This window comes from Triticum dicoccoides, chromosome 6B (assembly GCF_002162155.2).
Source record: "Triticum dicoccoides isolate Atlit2015 ecotype Zavitan chromosome 6B, WEW_v2.0, whole genome shotgun sequence".
In the NCBI taxonomy this organism is placed as follows: Eukaryota; Viridiplantae; Streptophyta; class Magnoliopsida; order Poales; family Poaceae; genus Triticum; species Triticum dicoccoides.
The window spans coordinates 580,231,665-580,241,270 of record NC_041391.1 but is presented as its reverse complement, the minus strand read 5'-3'; the positions used below and the strand labels follow the sequence as shown (position 1 = coordinate 580,241,270).

General features: G+C 40.9%; 1 pseudogene; it reads left to right on the top strand.

Moving 5' to 3' along the window:
• The window catches only part of LOC119321298, a 9,118-nt pseudogene extending 8,286 nt beyond the window's left edge, over positions 1-832 (top strand).
• Positions 833-9,606: the final 8,774 nt, after the last annotated feature.

The window sequence follows — 9,606 nt, the reverse complement described above, 5'->3', positions numbered from 1 at the left end:
CGGCTAGGGTTAGTGCCCCTCGGTCGCCCGCGCGGGGGTGATAGAGGGGAGGGGACATACTAAGAAACCTGAGAGCACAGTTCTCTCCAAACCAACGAAATATATCTACTTTATTATTACAGACCCAGAAGTCTAAGAAACACCACAAGAGACTAACACTCTTGCCCCTTCTTGGTGATTGTTACCTTGGCCGTTACATGACGTGCATCATCTTCCAAGCAATCTTTGCCTTGGTAAGTCCTATACTACTCGAGATCCATCACCCTCCACCGCCCCCATGCGAACAGGCCCTTACTCTTTTGTCACACTACAGGGGGTCGAGCTGCTCGCGCTCTTGTCGCGCCTGTACCTGATCTATCCGGTCCACTGCGGCACAACGCATATGCCATGCGCGTCACACTCCGGCATGGTGATGGGTGTGTTCTACTTCGTGATCTACCTGATCGCCTTCGGCTACGGTGGATATGGCAAAAACATACCAACTTTCGGTGCCGATCAGTTCGACGACGATCAGTCCAGGACAACCTTTTTTCCACTACTTCTACCTGGCACATACTGTGGCCTCCCTCTTCTCCGACACCCTACTGACCTACTTAGAATAGAACAACCAATGGGCAGTAGCCTTCATGACCTCCGACGCCGTCGCGGCCATGGCGTTACTGTTGTTTACCGCCACGCAGAGCGGTGCGACAACCTGATCGACAGCTTCTGCCAAGTCGTCTTCGCCGCCTGCCGGAACCGGAAGTCCGGCATGTCGCCGGACTTGCAAATCCTGTACAAGGGCGACAGTGCAAAGAAACTAGCGCACACTTCAGGCCTCAGGTCAACCTGACTTCTAGCGAATCAATCGATACGTAACTAGCAAATCAAGGTAGTTTGGTTTAGTTTGGTTTTACTAACTGCCCTCCGCGGACTCTCCAGCCCCACAGGTGCCCTATTGGGCCGGCCCATGTATGGGGCGGCGAGCGCCCTATATTATTTTCATTTTCGGGTTTTACTTTTTTCTATTTTGGTTTTATTCTATGTTAAAATAATTTGGCATCAAAAAAAGTTCTAAAAACTTATTCAAGAACATTTTTAGAAAAATGATGAACACATTTTTTATTCAATGAACAAACGTTGAATTTGATGAACAAAATTTGTATTTCAGAACACTTTTGTGAAAAAATATTAATAATTGTTTTATTCAATGAACAAAATTTTAATTTGATGAACATTTTTTTGAAAATATAGAACAAAAATAGAATTTGGTGAACATATTTTTAGTTTGATGGACAAATTTTGAATTTTGATGAACATTTCTTAAATCCGATTAACATTATTGAATTCTTGATCATTTTTTAACACGGCTGATTTTTTTTAATTTTATGAACAAAAAGTTGTTCACGAATTTTCCACTGGATATGAAGAAACATTAAATAAAAAAGATAAACTGGGGGACCTCGCGCCCGATATGGGCTAGCCCAGTAGGCGCACAAGGGAGCTAGGGGGCGCCCTATGCACCATATAGAGTCACGCGGGTTAAAAGGTGGATCTTATTGACGCGCGTGTGCGTCCTTTTTCAGTTTTTCTGTTTGGTTCCTTCTTTCCTCTTACATTCTTAATTTCTAGAAATAATACATAGATTTGAAGTAGGGCGTTTCGATGCCCAGGCTCATCTGCTCCCGGTTAGAAAAAAAATTCGTAAAAAATTCAAAACAAATTTAAAAAAATCCAAAGAAAATTGTGCGTCAGACAATTTGACGCGTTAGGCATGTTACAAATTTCAATTCATTTGGACATGTAAGCAACTCTCAGCAAAAAAGACAAATTGGGCCAAGACAGTACATGAACAGTAAATATTTTTACAGACCCCCAATTTGTCTTTTTTGCTGAAGCTCCTCCGGTGTCCAAATGATTTGAAAATTGAAGCGGACCTCACTCATGACATTTTCTACCGCATAAAAAATTAGAATTTTTTGAATTTTTCCAATATTTGTTTTGATTTTTTCGTCAGCGGGGTGCAAATGAGCTCGAGTGCAGAGATGGATTTTTGGTAGATTTGAGAATTTTCACAAATAATACGGCCTCTGTTACGGCCAAGCCGATTAGGGCCTGACAGCTTGTAAGAGGCGAATTAGGGCATGTATGCCTAGGAAATGCCGATTAGTGCTATTGGCTTGGGCAAAGTCGATATGTTAGCCCGCGATCTGACACAAGCGTACGTGGATTAGACAGCTTCCCTTGAGCCAATCGATTGGAAACTTGCTAGCTCTGTACATGGCCACCTTTAACTGGCTGCAGGGGTGGAGCCAGTAATTTTGTGAAGTCTGGGCAAGTTTAAATCTAAGTGTATAATCCAGAATTTTTGGGTGTTTGGCTCAAGTTTTTCTTCTTGATACCGGGTTTTCTGCGAGGGCGAAAGAGCCGGGTTTTGAAAATTCTCAATATTTTTGGCTTTTTTTGCCTAAGAGCATTTTAAAAAATTAAATTCAAATTTATTTATATGCGGAATACATAATATTTAACCCTTTGTATACACAAACCTTTTTGCATTCTAGTGGTCAACACACGTCAATCCTTTCCCTAATGTGCGGGTTTGACTCCTCCATAATCCTTTCCGTAATGCGCTGGTTTGGCGTATGCTGGCAAGATGGGTAATTGATCCCGGGACCTCGAAAGCACTTCCATGAGACTAGGGGCATTTTGTGTTAAAAGATGCATACGGGTTTTATTCACACTACCTAAACGTGTAGCAAAAAATATTAGGTTCCAATGAATTATCAGGTAATCCCTTGGTTTTCAAAAAATTAACCAGTAAAAATACACCTTGATTTGATTATAAAACATATAAAATAGCACCAAAATCCCAGACCAATTCTACATTAAATGACGAAGTGAAATTATGAACATAATGATTATACAAATGTAATTTTCAATTGAAGTAATATATAACCTCAATGACCAACTCCACACGCTCTAACCTCAAATTTTAAATCCTAATATCAATCTCCAAAAGTTAGCAATCTTACCTAATAGAGTAATCAGGAAGGAATGGACAAGCAGCCACTCGCCGATGTAACAAGTCGTTCCTGGGATGGATCAGCTCCGGCTCAGCCCATCGCCTGGCCACACGCCCATCCCAGGCCAGCCTCCATACGCCGCCGTTCCGTCTCCGATCGACCCACAGTGCCGCCGTCTCGAATAGACTCCAGGCGGGGATCGTGGGGAGGTGGAGCGATCGACCAATCATCCTCTTTTTCTCTGAGAAAAGGACCGTGGTCCTTTTCGTCTGGAGTAAACAACAGCCAAACGGAATGCTTACTAGGCCATGGCCCAGTAGGCCTCCTACGTCCGATAATTACGGAAGGAAAAAGAAGCCCATCAGCTGTAATAGACAACCAACCCAACTGTACGGGTAAAACACACTGCCTGGGTAAAAGGGGAGCTCCTGTTGGACGGTCGCTGCGTCCAATAACACGCTGACGCACAGGGAGCGCCGCGGCTTGGGCCGGCCCACCCCAGGGCACCGAAGCTAGCTAGCCCGGAAAAAAAAGCTAGCGCGACAAAAATCACAATAGAATTAGCTGGAGGAAGGACTCGAACTCATGACCGCCAGAGTTTCTAGTAGTGACGTCGGCCACTACAGCCAACAGCTACAACTGACTTTTGACATCGCGAAATGTTTAAGAAGTACCTTGTTTGTTGTACCGTATAAATTTCTAAATTATTTGAAAATATTATGGGAAACACATACAGTTTTATGAAGAAAGGAAATGGGAACAAAATTTTAAAGTATTCATACATATTTTGAAAAACCGCAAAGATTTTTGAAAATTCCAAACACTTTTTCAAAAAAGGAACTAAGTTTGAAAAGACAAACATTTTCTGACATACGAATAATTTTTCGTAAAATGCGAACATTTTCCAAAATTCACCGTAACCACTTTGAATTTCTGAATGAATTTTAAAAACATGAACAAACTTAGAAAACAAGAACAATATTTGAAATTACTAAACAGTTTTCGAATTTGTGAACAAATTTTCAAACAAGAACATTTTTTGGAAATTGCTGCACAGTTTTTGAATTTGTGAACAATTTTTTTAAAATGTGAACATTTTCTCAAATGTTAAACAGTTGTTGAAATGCTACAACTGACTTTTGGCATCGCAAAATGTTTAAGAAGTACCTTGTTTGTTGTACCGTATAATTTTCTAAATTATTTGAAAATATTATGGAAAACACATACAATTTTATGAAGAAAGGAAATGGGAACAAAATTTGAAAATATTCATACATACTCCCTCCGTAAACTAATATAAGAGTGTTTAGAATACTAAAGTAGTGATCTAAACGCTCTTATATTAGTTTATAGAGGGAGTATTTTGTAAAACTGCAAAGATTTTTGGAAATTCCGAACATTTTTTCAAAAAAGGAACTAAGTTTGAAAAGACAAACATTTTCTGACATATGAACAATTTTCGTAAAGTGCGAACATTTTTTCAAAATTCCCCGTAAACATTTTGAATTTCGGAACCAAATTTAAAAACATGAACAAACTAAGAAACCAAGAACAATATTTAAAATTACTAAACAGTTTTCGAATTTGTGAATTTTAAAACAAGAACATTTTTTGGAAATTGCTGCACATTTTCTAAATTTGTGAACAAAAGTTTACAAATGTGAACATTTTCTCAAATGTTAAACGGTTGTTGAAACTTTAAACTTTTTGAAATTTTCGAACTCTTTTTGGAAATAAGAGAACAATTTATGAACTTCTAAAGTTTTTTCAATTTTGAACATTTTTTACATTTATGAACAAAATTTGAAGAAAATACATCTCTTTATATTAGGGACAAATTTTGGGAAACACGGACATTTTTTAATTTCTGAACATTTTTTGGAAAATAAAAAACATGAAAAAAGTAAAACAAAAAGTAAAAGTGAAAAGAAAAGAAATGAAAAGAAAAGGAGAAACAGAAAAAAGCAGCAGGAAAAGGAAAAAACGAAAGCAAAAACCGAATGAAACCCGGAATAACCAGAAAAGAAACATCACATGAAAACACCCGATCGAGGGAACCTTCTAGAAGGTTCCCAAAACCATTGACCGCACTGTGTAAAGTTGAAAGTGGGCCGGCCCATGTCGCATCGCTCGCATGCTTGCCCCTGTGCGAACGCCCGACAGTTTGCCGCAGCTACCGGTGAATAGGGTTTTCTGAGAGGGAAGCTCATGTTGGACGCTCGCTGCGTCCAATAACACGCTGACACACAGGGAGTGCCGCGGCTGGGCCGGCCCACTCCAGGGCACCGAAGCTAGATAGCCCGGAGAAAAAAACTAGGGCGAGAAAAATTGCAATAGGATGAGCTGGAGGAAGGACTCGAACTCATGACCGCCAGAGTGTCTAGTAGTGATGTTGGCCACTACAGCCAACAACTACAACTAGGGTTGCAGGGCGGCGCCCGAACCCGGCCCGCTTCTAATTCAATGGTAAAATTTTTAGTTCTAGGCAGATTGAAGTGCGCCAGATTAATTTATACTAGCTGTGTGCTAGCTTGGCTGTTTCGCGGGACTTTGCGGGACGCCGTCCTACATCCCTAACTACAACTGACTTTTGGCATCGCAAAATGTTTAAGAAGTACCTTGTTTGTTGTACCATATAAATTTCTAAATTATTTGAAAATATTATGGAAAACACATACAGTTTTATGAAGAAAGGAAATGGGACCAAAATTTTGAAGTATTCATACATATTTTGTAAAACCGCAAAGATTTTTGGAAATTCCAAACATTTTTTTCAAAAAAGGAACTAAGTTTGAAAAGACAAACATTTTCTGACATACGAACAATTTTTCATAAAATGCGAACATTTCTCAAAATTCCCCGTAAACATTTTAAATTTCTGAACCAATTTTAAAAACATGAACAAACTTAGAAAAAAAGAACAATATTTGAAATTACTAAACAATTTTCGAATTTGTGAACAGATTTTCAAACAAGAACATTTTTTGGAAATTGCTGCACATTTTTTGAATTTGTGAACAAAAATTTAAAAAAGTGAACATTTTCTCAAATGTTAAACGGTTGTTGAAATGCTACAACTGACTTTTGGCATCGCAAAATGTTTAAGAAGTACCTTGTTTGTTGTACCGTATAAATTTCTAAATTATTTGAAAATATTATGGAAAACACAAACAGTTTTATGAAGAAAGGAAATGGGAACAAAACTTTAAAGTATTCATACATATTTTGTAAAACTGCAAAGATTTTTGGAAATTCCAAACATTTTTTCAAAAAAAGGTACTGAGTTTGAAAAGATAAACATTTTCTGACATACGAACAATTTTTCGTAAAATGCGAACATTTTTCAAAATTCCTCGTAAACATTTTGATTTTCTGAACCAATTTTAAAAACATGAACAACTTAGAAAACAAGAACAATATTTAAAATTACTAAACAGTTTTCGAATTTGTGAACAAATTTTCAAACAAGAACATTTTTTGGAAATTGCTGCACATTTTTTGAATTTGTGAACAAAATTGGAGAAATGTGAAAATTTTCTCAAATATTAAATCGTGGTTGAAATTTAAATTTTTGAAAATTTTGAACTCCTTTTGGAAATAAGAGAATAATTTTTGAACTTCTAAAGTTTTTTCAATTTTGAACATTTTTTACATTTATGAACAAAATTTGAAGAAAGTACATTTCTTTATATTTGGAATTTTTTTTGGAAAACACGAACATTTTTTTATTTCTAAACATTTTTCAGAAAATAAAAAAGTGGAAAAAGTAAAAGAAAAAGTAAAAGTGAAAAGAAAAGAATAGAAAATGAGAAACTGAAAAAAGAAGCAGGAGAAAGAAAAAAACGAAAGCAAAAACCGAATGAAACCCGGAATAACCAGAAAAGAAACATCACATGAAAAAACCTGGTCCAAGGAACCTTGTAGAAGGTTTCCAAAACCGTTGACCGCACTGTGTAAAGTTGGAAGTGGGCCGGCCAAGGTCGCGTCGCTCACATGCTTGCCCCTGTGCGAACGCCCGATAATTCGCCGCAGCTAGCGGCGAATAGGATTTTTCGGGTAAAAGCACGATGCGTTGATGAGTTTTGCCAACATAGCGGCCTAGCGGAGCTATCTTAGCTGGAGCTTACCGAGCGAGCCCGGGCAAGTGCCCAGGGTCGCCGCGTGTTGGCTCCGTCACTGGTTGGCTGCACGCTAGTACTAGTGCTCTCATTCCGTCGGTGGCAAATGCACTAGTAGTGCTCTCGTTCCATTAGAATACTACATCGGGTCCTACTTAGCTTAGCATAATTACCATATGCTCATGTCCATTCAGGGATACACGACAGCATATGCACACGTTGACTGGTTCTCCGGGCTGCCAATTCTCGACATGAGTGTTTGATGAATCTTTGTACCAAATATGGATCATCCCAGCTCCTGTCTATGACGTGGGTCCCATGACATACAATTTTTTTTATGAAATAATGATATTGGGCTCTTTTTATAGAATTTGTTATGCACGTCATGATGGTGCAAACGGATTAAAATTTTGATTCATCGTTTGAGAAATATTATCTTCAGAAGTTTTGAATCATACATGCATAAAGCTAGCAAGTTTCCTGTCGATTGGCTCGCTGTCCTATGCACGTACGCTTGTGTCACACAAATCGGCGTTTCATAGGTCGACATGCCGTAATCGGCCTCCTACAAGCCGACAGGTAGGGCCGCTCACAAGCCGACAGGGCCTAATCGGCTTAGCCGAAACGGAGGTCGTATTATTTGTGAAAATTCTCAAATCTACGTATTATTTTTAGAAATTATGGAGAAAAATGTATTATTTGAATAATATTGGCATGAAAACGACCAAGTATTTTCTATGTAAACTATATCATGTTGCATTTTGTGAGGCTTGTAGCTTTGTGCATGTTTATGGAGATGATTTATATATGTAAAATGATCTAATCTTTGTGCATCCTGATGTTAATTTGACAATCATCATCTCTTGCCATGAGTAACAACATTTAACCTTGCCATGCATCATACTTGGTTCAGGTTGTGATTAATTTGGTTTGGGTTTACTTGCAGGGGAGCGCGATGAGGTGAATCACGCCGTGGGGAGCATTCATAATACCACCCTCACACATGTCTCTATTCAACCTCCTCACCGTGGCAGCCACAATAGTCATGTTCGACTTGGTCATCTGCCGGCTCCTCGCACGTATCACTGGACGCCCGGATGGACCTACCGACCTGCAAAGAATGTCGGCTCGCCTTGTTCTCGGTGCACTGGCCATGGCCATCGTGGGCACAGTCGAGATCTTCAGGAAGAAGGCCAACATGACAGAGGCAAACAACAGCGAACTGCACATCTTGTGGCAGGTGCCGCAGTACGCGGTAATGGGGATGTGTGAGGTGTTGATGTACGTGTCCCTGATGGACTTCTTCCACGCGGAGATGCCCTACGGATTCAAGAGCTTCGGGTGCGCCTCTACTTGTCGTCCAAGGCGATCCACAATTACATGAACGATGTCATCATCACCGCCGTCAATAAGGCCACCTCCGTTGGCGGTCGTCCGGGCTGGATCCCCCCACTAACTTGAACAAGGGGCAGGTGGACAAGTTTTTGTTCATGCTGGGCGTCCTATGTAGGGACGGAGCTATGTGTATTGCTGAGGGGGCTATTGCCCCCTCCCCCGGGGCGGCTAGGGTTGGAGCCCCTCGGTCGCCCGCACGGGGGCGACAGAGGGGAGGGGACATACTAAGAAACCTGAAAGCACAGTTCTCTCCAAACCAACGAAATATATCTACTTTATTATTACAGACCCAGAAGTCTAAGAAACACCACAAGAGACTAACACTCTTGCCCCTTCTCGACGATTGTTACCTTGGCCGTTACATGACGTGCATCATTTTCCAAGCAATCTTCACCTTGGTAAGTCCTATACTACAAAAGATTCATCTCCCTCCACCGCCCCCGTGCGAACATGCCCTTACTCTTTTGTCACACTGTAGGGGGTCGAGCTGCTCGCGCTCTTGTCGCACATGTACCTGGTCTATCCGATCGGCTGCGGCACAGCGCATATGCCATGCGCGTCGTACTCCAGCATGGTGATGGGTGTGTTCTACTTCGTGATCTACCTGATCGCCTTCGGCTACGGTGGATATGACAAAAACATATCAATTTTCGGTGCCGATCAGTTCGACAACGAGCAGTCCAGGACAACGTTTTTCCACTACTTCTACCTGACACATACTGTGGCCTCCTTCTTATCCGACACCGTACTGACCTACTTAGAAGAGAACATCCAATGGGCGGTAGCCTTCACGACCTTCGGCGCTGTTGCGGCCATGGCGTTACTGCTGTTTACCGCCACGCAGAGCGGTGCGACAACCTGATCGGCAGCTTCTACCAAGTCGTCTTCGCCGCCTGCCGGAACCGGAAGTCCGGCGTGTCGCCGGACTTGCAGATCCTGTACAACGGCAACGGTGCAAAGAAGCTGGCGCACACTTCAAGCCTCAGGTCAGCGTGCCCTCTAGCGAATCAATCGATACATAACTAGCAAATCAAGGTAGTTTGGATTAGTTTGGTTTTGTTAACTTGCGCTCGGGTTAAAAGGGAGCTCTA